Source organism: Hyaena hyaena, unplaced genomic scaffold, assembly GCF_003009895.1.
Source record: "Hyaena hyaena isolate Hyena2069 unplaced genomic scaffold, ASM300989v1 scaffold_31, whole genome shotgun sequence".
NCBI classification, from domain to species: domain Eukaryota; kingdom Metazoa; phylum Chordata; class Mammalia; order Carnivora; family Hyaenidae; genus Hyaena; species Hyaena hyaena.
In genome coordinates this window covers 3,730,730-3,746,927 of record NW_024080664.1, presented here as the reverse complement: position 1 = coordinate 3,746,927, position 16,198 = coordinate 3,730,730, and positions in this window count along the sequence as shown.

The following is a 16,198-nucleotide window of genomic DNA, read 5'->3' as shown; positions in this document are numbered from 1 at the left end:
GAGACCCCTCCTTACACACTCTCCCCGTGCCCTGGATGGTGGTGGAGTTGAGGAGGAAAGTCGGGGCATGTGGTGAGGACACTCAGAGCTGGGGGAGGCCAGCAGCTGTCTGGCTTGAGTCGTCCTGATGGACGCTATGTACTCACAGCCTCATTCTAGTAGGTTGATGACAAATGTGTAAGACACATGGGTTGCATTTTATGCTGTAGGGCTTAAGCTGGTTACCACCCATGTTCATTTTCCTGGCCAACAAGCATTGTCAAAACCAATGAGTAAAAACCAAACGAGGAAGTGGCCTCTACCTGGTGTGATGAACAGCCTCCTGTGGGGAGGAGGGGCTGTGCCTGGAGGTGTCCAGGCATTTGGGGAACAGAACCCCATCGGTAGAAACACAGTTATCTGCCCAGACCCAACACGGCTGGGTCTGTGTAGTCAGACAGGCATTTTTACTGGCTTTTCTTTTCTCTGCGGAATTCTTAGGTTGTTTGCCGGGATTGGCTGCATTAATCAAATAGTTGTTTCTCAAAGACATCGTTTATGTTTGCTGGAGCCAGAGAGGGATCTGTAGGCCTTATTTTTACTTGCAGAAAGTAAACTCTGGGCCAGAAAGTGAAATGCCATTGGTTTTATTTCATCGCAAAGCCCTGAGGACAAATTCTCGCCCCTTCTGGGTTTATAGTTGGGCTTGTGACAGAGTAGGAGGAAAGAGACCAGAGGAAAAAATGCCAGGACATGAGAAGGAAGAGAGGGGGAAGGTTCTGGCTCTCTGAGGCATGAGGAGCAAACCAGGGAACCGCTGGGGTCCAGGTCCTTCCCCAAGAAAGGCGGGTTGGTCTTCCTATGCCTCATTGTCCCCCAAAGGTCAAAGCACTTTTACTCAACCAAAGGGCACAAGGACTCTGGGGATGGTGTCCAGCATTTTCCATGCAGGTACACAGGACACTGGTAGTTACTCGCTGGCATTACCCCAAGTGACAAATTTAACAAAGCCGTGTGGCTGATCCGTGTCAGTTAATTACTCAAGGCTGTGTCCTACTTTATTTTAGATGGCATTCATTACTTCTACAGAGAATAAAAGTAATCTGTGAGTCCATTTTTTAAAAAAGGTACATAGATAAAATATAAAAAAAGGAAAAATTGTCTACATACATACAATTCAGATATCACTTCTGGCAACATTTTGGTATTTTTCTTTTGTCTTTCTTTAGACAAAAAAAAAGGCATGGCCTTTACTATTCCAGAAGAATATAATTTTTATGGATTTGTAATATTCTATACTATGGTTGCACCATGAATGATTTGGCCACTCCTGACGATTATTTAATGTGTTCTTTCTTTTTTTTTCCTTTTTTCCACGACACAGAGGAAGACATTGAACATCCTTGTACACAAACCTCAGGGCAGTTCTTACTTATTGTTTTTTATTCCACGGATGAGAGAAGAAATAAAAATAAATACCGACTCTTTCAGAAATCTTGGTACATAAAGCTAAAAAGCAGTCCACATGGTGCCCTAACAATGTGTTAATTTATCAAGAAAAGTAATTGGACTTATTGTGAAGTCCTCCAGATGCTGGTCGTTTGATTTATTTTTCTTTGAAACTTTCAACCAAATGTCTTAAAACAGACGTGATGTGAAGTGGAGAATTTTGCTACAGCTAGAGGAAAGAGCCACTCATTCTTCTTACTTTTCTATCTTCTGAAACAACATTTTCTTTGTTCGACTGCTTAAAGATGATTTAAAAGAGTTTCCACTTGCGGGGCACTTGGGGGGCTCAGTCAGTTAAGCGTCTGATTCTCGATTTCGGCTCAGGTCATGACCTCACGGTTCCTGAGATCGGGTCCCGCATAGGGCTCTGCTGCAGGTACAGAGCTGCTTGGGATTCTCTCTCTCTCCCTGTCTCTGCCCATCCCCCTCTCGTTTTGTCTCTGTCTCTCTCAAAATAAAATAAAATAAAATAGAATAAAATAAAATAAAATAAAAAAACTAAAAAAATAAAAGAGCTTCCACCTGTGAGAAGACAGCCTGGTCTCTCCTGGGGGCAGAGGCCGCACAGCCATCTGCAGCTCTTGAAAGCCTTGTTGGAAAATAGCCTCAACTCTGGTCGCCAGCATTAGGCACACACAACGGTTCATGTAGATTTTGCAATGGATAAAACAACTTGTGTGGCTGACATCGTGTTCACCTGAGGCTGTCACTGACCCGACAGAGCTGAGACTTTCCCTTCAGTCCAGTCTTTCTGATAAATCACATTGCACCGTCAGCTGTGAACTTTGGCTTCAGTTGAATAGGGTTTCTTTTTCAGCCTTGAAATTCCTACGTCTTTATGTAACTTCCCTGCTAACGACAAAAATAAATAAATGCCTTCCCCAAGCAAGGAAAGAAAGAAAGACAAGCAGAGAAAATGACATTTGCGCCCTCCGGGCGGGCTCCTGATTAAGGACCAGAAAGGTAAGAACAACAGTGTTAACAGTGTCCTTAAGATCCACTGGCACGCGGGTGCCCCCCTCCCCCCTGCCCTGCATCTCGGGAGAAAGATTGGAATGAAACACTTCATAGATACTTACATGCCTGCAACGATGTTAGGATGAGAGCCATCCGCACAACCTGATCTGAGCCAGGAAATTTGGGCTTAAGGCAGCAGGAACTGTTGACGGGCCGGGTGCCATGACTCATGAGTCCTATCTGGCTCCCTACTGTTCGGAGGCCCCGACAGCAAATTCAGCACAGAGACGCGTACCTGCTTCTGCCACAGCACAGGACCCTCTTGGAGATGGGAGAATAAAGCCAGACCAATGGCTTTATGAAAAGATATTTCTGGGGCACCTGGGTGGCTCAGTCCATTGAGTGTCCACTTTTGGCTCAGGTCATGATCCCACGGTTTGTGAGTTCGAGCCCTATGTCGGACTCTGTGCTGACAGCTCAGAGCCTGGAGCCTGCTTCGGATTCTGTGTCTCCCTCTCTCTCTGTCTCTGTTTCTCTCTCTCAAAAAAAAAAAAAAAAAAAAAAAAAACATTAAAAAAGATTTTTAATAAAAAAATTTTTTAGAAAGACATTTTTTCCCACATATGCCTCCTGCCCCTGTGATTGTCTCAAAGAGGAAGGGATTGGAGGGACACCACACGCTCAAGAACCCACACTTCATGGGGACATGCTACATACAGCTCGCAGGGTGCCTGAAAGTTCGCTCTGTTCGCCCATCTGTGATTCTGGGTGCTTGGACTGCGTGAGAACATGTAGCGTCCCGGCCTCGTGGTACCTACGTTCTATGGGGAGGCAAAGAATATGCATGTTATTATGTGAATCGAGTGTGAACCCATTTCCATCAGCCACAGGGTGATATGTGCTGTGGGGAGACAGAGCTGCTTGAGGAGAAGGAGCCAGGACACAGTCGCTGGTGACTTGGTGGAGAAGGGGAAGGACAAAGCCCTGAGGGGGGAGCATCCCTGACCCCACACAGCTGCCCGGAGAAGGGGATTTTGCACAAAGGCCCTGACACAGGCTCGTGAGTGGACAGTAGGACCATGGTGCGCCACCAGTGAAAGTGGACAGGTCCTGTGGTCACCAAGTGAGGGCCTGGAGTTTGCTGAGAGATGGGCAGCTGCTGGGAGGTGTGGAGCTTTGAGACCCACTGGACCATTTCCAGGGCCTCTGCCGCCCCAGCCTCCTTAAGGGCACCTGCTGCCCCAGCCCATCCGCTGCTGGAATCCTCTTTCTGGAGCCGGGCCCCCCAGACCCATTCCTGGGCCCACATTCTGCCTGTTGGATCTGCCTGTTGGATCAGCTCAGACTGTTGAGTTTGAAGGACTTGCAGCCTCGTTAAGTCACTGAGGGAGAAGCTGAGGGCCATCCCCCCAAGGCTGTGCTTCCTCCATCCCTACCTGTGATGGCAATATGGGGGCTTCCGGTCAAGGGGGGACCAGGTCACTCGGTCAGTTGTCTAGGGGTGCCCCATGTGATCCTGCCTCCCTCTGAGCCTCGCAGTGGGCTGGTGTGTGTGTGGGGGGGAGTTGGCCAGATGTCGTCAATTTCCAGGCTCAGCATTATATCCCCCAAACATAAATTAATCTCCCCACAAAAGGAGAAAATACATTTTGCTTCATATTGCTTTATACTTAAAAAAAAAAAAAAAGAAAAGAAAAGAAAAATCAGGTCTTTTATCTCCAGAATGACTACAGATGAAATATCACTAGCTTCATATTTCGAGATAATTCCCCTTCCTGCCAGTGTTCCTCCAGGAATAAAGACGTGGCAGGCGCACTCTGTTGTGACTGCATTTTCTCCCTTTGTGTAAACATGCTCCTCCGGGCTCCCTCTGATTGTTGGGGCCCAGCATGTGACGGTCACTGGTGGCCCGAGAGGTCTGGTTTTTAGCTTCGTAGATCAGCCGGGGAGGTTAACAAGTTAATAAAATCCTATTTATCAGACTCCTGAGTCCATTTCCTCTTCCCTGTGGCTCCTGGTTATAATTATTCTTTATGGACTCTCCGTGTTCCTTTAGATCTGGTTTCCTCGAAACACTCCTATTTCCTGAGAGTCACGGCCACAGAGAGAGAAAGCCCAGTTCCATGGAAAGATGTCTGTTACTCATTTCCACCTGGTGGGACAAGGGTCAGCGGGAGGCGGAGCTTAGATAGCCCACATGGTAACTTGTGCGCAGGTCCCTGTCTTCTCGGGGTCCCGGATTGGCCCCAGCCCTGTCCACACACATCTGGGGGCCCTGGCAAGCTTCTGACCACTTAGCAGCTCCAGGCTTTTACCTGAAAACCGTGTCCACATATGAAGATAAACCACAGTAGTTTATGTGAAAGAGCTTAGAGAACAGCCCCAGGAAAGCATGGAAAATCAAGCCTTGGTGTTGGTTGCATCTGTGGTTATGGTTTCCCCTCTACACTGTGCCAGGGGGACGGGGATTGAAGCCACCTCGGGCAGGCCCCCTCCTGTGCGTCACGATGCATTTATCAGGTGCCCTGTCAGCCAGGGAGACCCGGCCTCAGACGCTGAGACGGTTAAGTCCTGGAGAAATAAGGACCCCTCTCGCTGAGCAGGACAGGGGTGAGGTTGTGTGCGCCTTGTGCTGGGGATGTGCCAGGCTGCTGAGCTCCTGGGGCCACCTCTGGCCTGTGGGGATCGGTCCCCCGACTGCTCCTGGGGACCGGCCTTCTGTTTTACTTTTTTATTTTTATTTTTTAAATATTTTATTTATTTCTAGGAGAGAGAGAGAGAGAGAGAGAGACAGCATGAGCAGGGGAGGGTCAGAGAGGGAGTCACAGACTGAAACAGACTCCAGGCTCTGAGCTGGCAGTCAGCACAGAGCGCGACGCGGGGCTCGAACCCATGAACCGCGAGATCATGACCTGAGCGAAAGTCGGACGCTTAACCGACTAAGCCACCCAGGCGCCCCAACCGGCCTTCTGTTTTAAAGGAATGGCCCAATCTCACTCCTGTAGGTCGTCCGTGCCTCATGTCAATGACCTCTCCTTCTAAGTCTCCACGTGAACTTGTCTGAATTTCAAGCCTTGGCCAGGGGCGTTGGCAAGTAAACATACAGTGTACAAGAGCGCGTGTCCTGGAGGCACCCAAGAGCTCTTGATCCCTCGGGTCCTCTGTGCACCTCAGCTCCCCACACCCCGGCTGAGAAAAGCCACAAGCAAGTTAAATACTCCCCGCTTTCCTCTACCCACACCTTGATATCGCCGGTCTGGCACCCAAACACGAACTTGAAAATCCATCTCCCCGCTGATGCCTGGCAGGCAGAGACTGGCCTCCACGATTTAAAAGCCACAGCATGTCAACCACAGCTAACCAGGCAGGAAAAGGTATTAATTAACTCAACATTCAACAGTCAAAAGAAGAAAATAACATGATCACTCCAATAAATGCCAACAAACTTGTCTGATAAAACCGAATCTATCTTAACGAATGTTGCATGCACACAGGCTAAACCACAGCCCTTCTGGAGAGGGACGCACTGCAGTCCTTGAATAAGAGGCACCTTAAAAATCGCAAAACAAAAATCACGGTCACGCTGAATGGTGCCAGTCAGATTAGAGTCAGGGCGGTGAAAAGGATGTCTGTGTCCACTAGTAACATTTAATGTTGTTTTGGAAATGTCAGCCCACGGAATTAGATAAGAGATCATTTCATGATAATATAATCACACATCTAAAAACACAGAATAATCAACTAAAGTAATTGTTAGAATGGACAGGAGAGTTTGGTGAGCTGCAGGGTGGTTTTTAAATTAATATGCAAAAATCACTAGCTTCCCCTGGCCTGAAAAATAAGCATTTAGAAAATACAACGGAAGGGAGCAACAGTGATTACATTTGAAAAACGAGGCAAGAATTTTACAAGACCTGCCGAACCTAATGAAGAAAATACGTTATTCTGCCGAGAGAGATAAACTCTGCTGTGAGTAAATGAGATAACATAGCTTATCTTTGGAAAGGGCGGCTGGATGGTGTAAAGGAATAAATTACCCTAAATTGGGCTATATATTCCATGAAATACTAAGTAAAGTACACCAGGATACTTCGGAATTTCACAGCATGACACGTGGGAAACACACACGTGGGAAAATAGTTGTGAATCATCAAGGGATTTGTGGAAAAAAAACTGATGAGGGCTCTCTTTCCCAGAATCTACAATGTTGAGATTTTCCAGAAAAATCAGCATGCCCTGCACTGGACCAGGGACAGACAGAATCACTGCACTGAGCGGACGGCCAGACACAGGCTGAAACACCGTGTGCCTATTACCTTAGATACATTGGATACATTGGATACTCCTACAGGAATATTTTATTTCATGTGTTTTAAGCATCTTTAAATATTTTGAATATTACAATATTTACTCTACTATCTTTTTCCTAACTGCCCTGTTGTTTTCTATTTTCTTTTGTACAAATCCTTAAGTCTGTTCCTCATGTCCTTGAGAGTGTCTTTAGTATTGATTTAATATGACTTTTAGTCCGTTTTAATTACTATTTTAGTTTTGAGAAATTAGGTCCATTATAAATGCACATAGTAACACAAACTCAATTAATACCAAAGTGTTTACAGAAAAAGTTGAGTTCCTCTCCTGTTGTAAACACCTAGACCCTCAGTCTATCATCTCAAGATTTTTTTTTGTATCTTTCTAGAAACAAATGGCAGCATAATCTATGGAAGAAGCACCATAGTATAACACTGTTTTTAAAAAACCTGTTGTGACAGCACATATAATGTACTTTACAACTATTTGTGACTGCATAATATTCCTTTTGGTACAAACACCATGCATTATTTCTGAATGTTTACGTTTTTCCACTTTACCATTTTTTATGTTTTATTTTGAAAGCGCCATGTATTTGGAGAATAATTTTTTTCTTGATTCCATTTTCTAAACATACAGCAATGAATAAATATTTATAGGTAACCCCCCCAAAATAAAAATAAATGCTATATATTACAACTATCTTGGCACACATGTGAAAGAATATCTAGGAAAAAATTCTGCATGGAATTGCTATTTAAAATGCCATATGCTATAGTAGTGGGCCCATTTGGCAATGTCTGGAGACTGTTTTGGTCGTCATAACTAAAGAATGGGGTTCTGATTAGCATCTAGTGAGCGGAGGCCAGACATAATGCTAAACAGTTGGACAGTTCCTGACAAGGTAATTCTCAGCATACAGATGGGCACCTGTCTCTGTGAGATTAAATGCCATGTCTCAGTCCAAAGCACCACGTGCAGAACCAGAATTGAGTGCTGGTTTCTCACAGTCAAAACCCACACTCCACGTTTTTCACTGTGGAGCTGAGACCCACACAGAATAAAGACACAGAAAAATAGAGGTGAATGAAATTAAAAGGAAAAGACAGGCAATGGGGGTCTAACATATCATCAGCAGGTGTCTCTGATGTGGAGAATAAACAGATAAAGCAGTGAGCAAAATTAGAGAAGTCAGAGGAGAAACCATTCCCAACATGAAGGAGCCACTGGATCTGCTGATTGAAAGCTCGCATCACCTTCCTGAAAAATTTTAATAGAGAAAATTTCATCTTGACTATATCCTGGTAAAATTAGTTAACTCTAAGGATGGGGAAAGAATACCACAAGCTTTCAAAGAAAAAATACAATCAGTCTGGAGGGGAAGAAAGATGAAGCTTGGATCCCACGTGACACAGCTCTGACACAGAAGCAGACATCATGGCATTCATAGGGGAAGACGTGAGCCTTCCTCCTATACCCAGTGAGGTTGTTCTTCCTGTATAAAGTCAGCATAGAGTCATTATCAGAAGTGCAATGAACTTTTTATCTGAAAAAGTAGCAAGCCATATGTGAAATGATTAAAAATAAAGAGTTCAGGCAAGAAGTAGTAGTAAGCATTGAGATATAGTCAGTATGCTTACAAAACTCTGTAAAAGTCAACATTTTGAAGGAAGAGAGTCCAGAGAAAAATTTTTAAATAATCTGTGATAAAGACAGACTAAGTTTCTTGTGTTTGTTAATAAAAGGAATAGGTCAGAGTGGGCTGAACTGTACAAAAAACTGATGTTCATAGGAGAGAGGCAAAAATTATTTCATTTTTTAAGGTTTCCTTTCTGGGGTTGAGAAATATTTAGTGCTCTTTGCCTGTATTATTTAAAGCTATAAAGTTAGTCACTGAGAAACCTCAGGACAAATTAAATATCTCTTAAATTATCACAAGATGAAAAACATATCGATCATAAAATGGGACATACAAAAAGAATAAAAATATTTCATTCTGCCTGAAAAGCGTGGGGAGCACGGATAACTTAATATGTGAAAATCTATTAGCATAATTCTCTATGTTGCCAGATTTATGGAGAAACCATATGGTCATCTCATAGATGCAGAGAAAAAAAAACATTTAATTAAATTTAACACTCATACATGATCGAATAACAACTCTTAGCAAACTAATAAGAAAAGGGAATGTTCTGAACTTAATAAAAGACATTGATGACGGAGAAATTATCCCGTGAGTGGTGAAGCATTAGAAACATTTATTTTGAAATGAAGAGCAAGAAAATGTTGTCTGTGATCATTGTTTCTGATTAATATTGTACTGGAATCCTTGGCAAGTCTCATAAGAAAAGGAAAAGGGGCTCCTTCCTCGCCATCCCCACAAAAGTCCCCAAACTAAATGAAATATGAAGAGGTTGGAAAGAAAGAAACACAGTTATTGTTTCCAGCAACCATGAATTAGAAAATGTAATTATAAAAGTTTCTGCCAACAACAGAGCAGAACTTACAAGAATCTGGGAATAAATCTGACAAAAGACAAGTATGACTTTTATTGAGAAAATTATAATGCAATTTACAAATAATTAAATTGGTGGAAATGCACTGCATGTTCACAAGCGGGATGATAACTTTATGGTGATATCAATTGCCTCTAATTTAACTTTTGAATTCCAGGCAGTGTCAGTCAAAATCCCACGGGGTTGGTGATGAAAGTTGTCACTAGCTTTATCATAAGCTCCATATGGGCTAAGAATAGAGAAGAATAGAGAAGACATTCTGATGACCATGAGGAGTGGGGCAGGCAGAGGAGATGGACCATTTCTCCCAACTTCACAACATTCTAGTAATTAGAAGAGTATGATGGGTTCAGGAGGATGAACGAATAGACCAAGAAGACAGAGCAAAGGACTCAGAAGGCAATCCGTGTGTACATCCTCTACCAGATTCTACCAATTCTCTGGGACAAAACATTGGCAGAAAGGCCAGCTGGTGCAATGTGCTACTAGAACAATTACCCACCACATGGGCAAGATAAAGTGAAATATATACTTGATGCCATTGCCCATGATGGATTCCAGTAGGCTAAAGAAATGAGTTTGAAGAGTAAAAAATACAGGACAATAGGCAGTTTTGGCGAACATGTAGAGAAAAGATGACACTCTGTCCCGTGGGTGTTGGGGGCTGGTAATGTATATGGGACCATTTCTCTGCAACACCGTGGATGATGGGTATATGCTACCTGACCGCATTCCACTCACTCAGAAAGTCTCACATCTGAAGGTGTTCATTACAGCATTGCTTTCAAAAGGAAGACTGGAAAATACCTAAGCGTGCCCTCGCATGCGAAAATGGATAAATTGTGCCATATATAACAGGATTCTGCATAGATCTGAACATGCTCATGGGGACTAGAAGCACGGGGACGGAAGCTCCAGCCGTGTGAATAACATCACATCTTTTCAAAGACATAACATCTGAAGCAAAAATAGAAAATGCCATTGAATATACAAATTACCATGTTGACAACTGGTAACACAACCAGTGTTCTTGGGGAGAAATTTGTCTGTTTAGGAAAATGGTCTTTGTAAACTCCTTTAGGTCTGAAAGGGAAAACCCAGACGGTATATTTTGGAGAAAAAAGGCATCTGAAAGAGGATACGCTGTGCTATTGGACCATGATTAATTTATGAATGTGAGATCATAGAAAATGTTTACTTAAAAGTTGACTATTCTACTCTGTACATCACCAGAATGGTAAGCACATGTCATTATGCATTTGTCCAAACCCACAGAACATGGAGCTGAAGCCTAATGTGGACTGTGGACCCTGGGCGATAATGGCGTGTCCATGCAGTTTCATGCATTTTAACCAATGTACCCCCTGGTGGGCAGTGTTGGTCATGGGGGAGGCTGGCGGGGGCAGGAAGCATGTGGGAAATCTCACCTTCCACTCCATTTTGCTGAACCTAAAACTGCTCTGAAAAATAAAGTCTGTTTAAAAATACCCCCCAAACCAAACTTGTGATATAGTAATTTAAAAAAGTGTATTAGTTCAAAGATTTTAATGTGTGCCCATTTTACAACAGTGTTTATTACTTTTGTATTTGAGGAAAATAAATTAAGAAACTTCAACTATACTAGGAATTCAAAAAACACAAATTACAACAAGGAAACACCATTTTACATGGACCAAATTGTCAAAAATGTAATTAAAACGACGTGACCCTTGATTGGCAAGAGTGCATGAAACAGACACTCTCTTTTACTGTTGGCGGGACGTAAATTAGTATAGATTATCTGGAGGGCATCTAAACCCTGGAAAACATTCAGACCCTTGAAATTGTAATTCCACTTTAGGTAAATTAACCTAAGTGAAGGTCAGAGACGTGCAAAAATATTTACATAGAAGGGAGTATGTTGTTACTTAAATGATGGAGGTAAAATATAGGAGACCTCTGTGTACCCAACAATAGACATTTATTTAAACAAAATATGCTACAGCTTATATGATGGAATAGGACCCATCCTTTGTGTGTGTGTGTGTGTGTGTGTGTATCATGTGTGTATGTATGTATGCATGTCTATGTATATATGTGTGTGTGTGTGTGTGTATTCAATTACACAAATACACACAGATAGAGGGAAAGAAAGGAGAGGAGGCTGAGAAAGAGTGAGAAAAAAATAAATGAATAAAAACAAATAGACCAAAATGTTAAATGTGTTTCTGGCAGGTTTAACATAGTTTCTGTAGTTGCCTGCCCATTTTTGTACAATATATTACTTTGATGACAATTTCTTTTTTTAAATGTTTATTCACTTTTGAGAGAATGAGCAGGGAGGGGCAAAGAGAGGGGAGTACAGAGGATCCAAAGCAGGCTCTGCTCTAACAGCAGTCGGCCTGATGCATGGCTCGAACCCACGAACCATGAGATCATGACCAGAGCTGAAGTCAGACGCTCAATCGACTGAGCCACCCAGGTGTCCCGATAGCAATTAAAAAATAATAATGTTTATTTATTTTTGAGAGAGAGAGAGCACAAGCAGGAGGGGGGCAGAGAGAGAGACACACACACAATCTGAAGCAGGCTCCAGGCTCTGAGCTGTCAGCACAGAGCCCAACGCAGGGCTTGAACTCATGAACTGAGAGATCATGACCTGAGCTGAAGCCAGGAACTCAACTTACCTCAACTGACCCAGGTGCCCTGATAGCAACTTTAAAGTGCTGGGGGAAGTACCTCCAGCTTCAGTAGCCAGGGCCACTCAACACCTTGCTCACGTGACCTGTGGCTGGTGGAATCAGATGCCTTCTGGTCCAGTGACAAGAGTAATTAAGAATTCACTTCCTCCGAATCCAGTCTTTGTACTACAAAGCAATTTAGAAATACTGAGGAAAGAAAAATAATATTGTAGAGTATATGTAAGCAAATGAAGGAATCGGAAACATTTGGTAACACAAATGTGAAATTCCTCATCTCCATGAACACATGTAGCACAGATAAATAATGACCAGCACGTCACACGGTGCTCAAACTCATGGTAGGGAGTAAATTAGAATCCCATCAGGGCTTGAACTGAAAATGAACTACTGGGGAGGAATACCATTTTTGTTGTGAAAATAAAGGTACTAATTTGATAAGGAGATTAAGGGAGTGGATTTCAGGGAAGGGAGGTTTCCTTGTTAAAAATTTACCATTGCTAATGGAATTCATTAATCACTCCCATCTGCTATGTCTGGTTATAAAAATAGCAAATCAAGAAGGAAAATTATGGAGATCTTACACCCCTGGAATGTTCTTATACTTCTTAAGGAATTAGACATTAAGCTTTCATATTTGGCAAAGAGTAAGGGTTTATTAAAAGACAAAGTTCAGTGTGCATTTGCATAAATATTTATGCAAGTGTCTATACCAATAATCAAGGGGAGCACACACAAAACGTTTCTGGAAAATAAAGTGAGCACAGTGTAAGAGACTTTTAACCCACCTACGAGGCAGAAGAGCCCTTGCTCACCTGATAGGTGTATTCTTACTGCTCTGCAGTTAGGAAGTTGACAGCATGTTTTCTGATGTTAGTATTTCACTTCCCCACTCTACTGATCATTTTTCCAGTCCCACGTGATCATTTCCTTAGCTGTTCTGAAATCCTAATGATTTCAGAAGTGATGGCTATTCCTTCTGGAAATTCAGCAAAGGAAAGACTAACTTATTTGAGGCTATGGTATATACTGTAAAAATATCAGATCAAAAACACTTTAGCTGTTTAAAAAAAAAAAAGTTTGTTTTTTCAACACATTGAGCCTCTGCTCTGTTCTGACCTCTGTTCTGGGATCTGCAGTTAGAGACATGGTTGATACTCAGTCCCAGCCCTCAAGGAATTCGGCGTCTGAGGGACCTCTAAAAGTACAATTCAACATGGCTAGTGTGTAGAGCAGTGATTGACACAAAGTCCTTTGGTAGCATATTAATTCTGCCCTAAGGTGGGGGCATGATAGTCATTAGTGCTATTCATGGATATTTTCTTGTTCTCACAAACACATGGTAGGATTCTACTTGTCTACCCTCCTTTAACTGGGCGTGGGCGCGTGGTTTGCCTTACTAAGTAGTTAAAATGGCAGTCCCACTATTGACCACATCGAGCACATAACATGAGGGAGAAACAATCCCTTTGTTGTGTCAAGCCCCTGAGATTTGGGGGCTCTTTGTTTCTGTGGCATAGCCCTGCCCTGCTGACTAATACAGAGAAGTATAGGCTAGGATTTGGAGAGTCTTCCCAAGTTCAGAAGAGCAGGGAAAGGGGGAAAAGTGACAGTGAGACCCACAGACACAAAGCCATTCTTCTTTGTCTTGACTGTTCTCCCTCAAGTCCTTGTTTGCTAGGTCAACTTCTCCTCATCTCTTTCCAGACTGCTGGTTAAACACAGGGTATTGACCACAGCCATCTATCTCCTCCTGCTGAAACTACACTGAAATGTCAGCATTTCAACAAAGGCATCACTTTGCCAATAAAAACAGCAGGGGACAGGAAACCTCAATAGACAACAGATATCAACACAATTTTGGATGAAAGCAGATGAAAGAGATACCACCTAAAGGAATTCAGAGGGGATAACGCTCAGTAGCAACCCGGTTCACTTTGCGGAGCCCCCAGAGGCTCAACCCCCCGGCGGGGGGGGGGGGGAGGGACAGAGTTGCAGGGCTGAACTCAGGGGCTGTAGAAAGAGCAGGTGAGTGGGTGGGCAAGTCCCCCCTCCCTTTCACCTACTGAGCACAAAGCTGTACTCACTTCCTGCAGAGGAAGTTGGAGATCCCTGGTCTTGGGTGCACCAAACACACAAGAAGTCTTAGGTGAGAATCAGAATTTAAATTAGACTTTTAAAATATTTAACACAGAGACCCCCAGTTCTCTTCCTCAGCATGACTTCCAAAATGTTGGCAGCCATGTATATGTTCCCCAAATAAAGATCTCTAGATGCTGTTGGGGAATCCTTCAATAAAACAATCAACTTGCTTCTCTCAGCCACAGGGATTCCTACCAGTCACTGAACTCCATTCATGCATCCAAGACTTTTGATTTGTTTGTCAGTGTCCCACACTGAATATGAGTGACAAAAAAAAAAAAAAAAAAAAAAAGACCACCAGGATTTGAGTGACTCCAACTTGGAAGCATGAAAGTCAGTCAAACAAAGGCATGAACAGAAGGAGGCTGGAGGAAACAGATGGTTTGGGGACCAGAAGAAAAATTCCAAACAAATTGAAAGTTATTTTTGAGAAATAAAAGAAAATATTGCATCCACAACACAAGCACTGAATGCTTTTACAAGATGAATAATTAGGGAAGTGGAAGAGCTCTGGGAAACTAAACACTTGAGCCAAATTTAAAACATTAAATTGGATGATAGGGTTGAGGACTCTCTTCATAAAGAATGCAAAGACAGAGAGGTAGAAAATGTTAGGGATAAAAACAAGGCTTCGAGGGTTTATCCAGGAATTCCAACATTTTACTAATGGGAGTTTGAGATTGAACAGATTACCGAATTACCAAAGAATTAGGATGACAAAATGGCCCAGTGAGACCAATCCAGGGCCAAGTAGGGCGAAGAGGGCAACCACGCAAAGAGCAGCCTGGCTAGAGGGGTTAGAGCTCAAAGTGGTCAGAAAGATATCTGGGGAGAGCAGTGTCACAATGGAAAGTCAGGCCCAAATAAGGAAAGGAGGTCATCTATGATGAGGGGTATGGGGTGCTGGTGGAGCTGTGAGATTGGTTACATAAGTGGTGGTCAACTGAAAAAGTGTATAAATATATCAAGGACAATGGGAGTAAGGTCCTCACTGTCAGAGAAAGGAGTTATATAGAGAAAAAAGAAAACTACAATGAACTCTGGCTATTGGCTTGGAATTAGAGGTATTGAGCATTACTGTGAACTTACGATCTTCAACATACAGGTAAGTAGATGATAGATGGGGTGCCTGGGGGGCTCGGTTGGTTGGGCGTCTGACTTCAGCTCAGGTCATGATCTCACAGTTCATGGGTTTGAACCCCACATTGGGCTCTGTGCTGACAGCTCAGAGCCTGGAGCCTGTTTCAGATTCTGTGTCTCCCTCTGTCTCTGACCCTCCCCTGCTCGTGCGGTCTCTCTCTCTCTCTCTCTCTCTCTCTCACTCTCTCTCTCAGAAATGAATAAAAACATTAAAAAAATTTTTTAAAGTAGATGATAGATGGATAGGTGATAGAGATTGATAGAGATAGATAGGTAGATAGATAGATAGATAGATAGATAGATAGATAGATATTGATTCCTAACTCTATCCACTAGGAAAATCGGAGCACAGTGATGTCTCCAACCAAGATCTTGGTTTCTAAATATCATTCTTCACTGAAGCACCAAGAGAAATGTCTGATTTCAGGGCTGGGGGAGGGAACAGTCAAAATGAGCTAGAACAATTTATACTGCAAAACAAAGAGTGAAAAGAACATATCAAAGCTGGACAGAAACCAGCTTGAATGGTCTCCTACTGGCCAATTTGAGCATGAAAATAAATCCTGACAAGGGATTATAACCTATCGAGTTGAATAAACTAAATAGGAAATCATGAGTCCATGCAGATGTAAATAAAATAATTTAAAAATTGAACGTTTAATTAGAAATAGTATATTTACATAATTTCAAACACTTATAGATTTCCCAGGAGAAAGAAGGACACCAGACAAGAAGGACACCAGAGGCCAACATCATCTTCACCAAGGGCTCCTAGTGAGCATCACGAGGAGTGGGACAAACAGAAGAAGAATGTGGCTTCCGTTCTAGGATATTCCTACAAAAGATGCAGAATCTGAAATGTGAGAGCAAAACAGAGAGAATGATACTCTACAAAACAACAAGTCTGTAATCTTCAAAAGCTTGTCTTAAAGGTCAGGGAAAGGCAGAGGAACTGTTTTTGGTTGA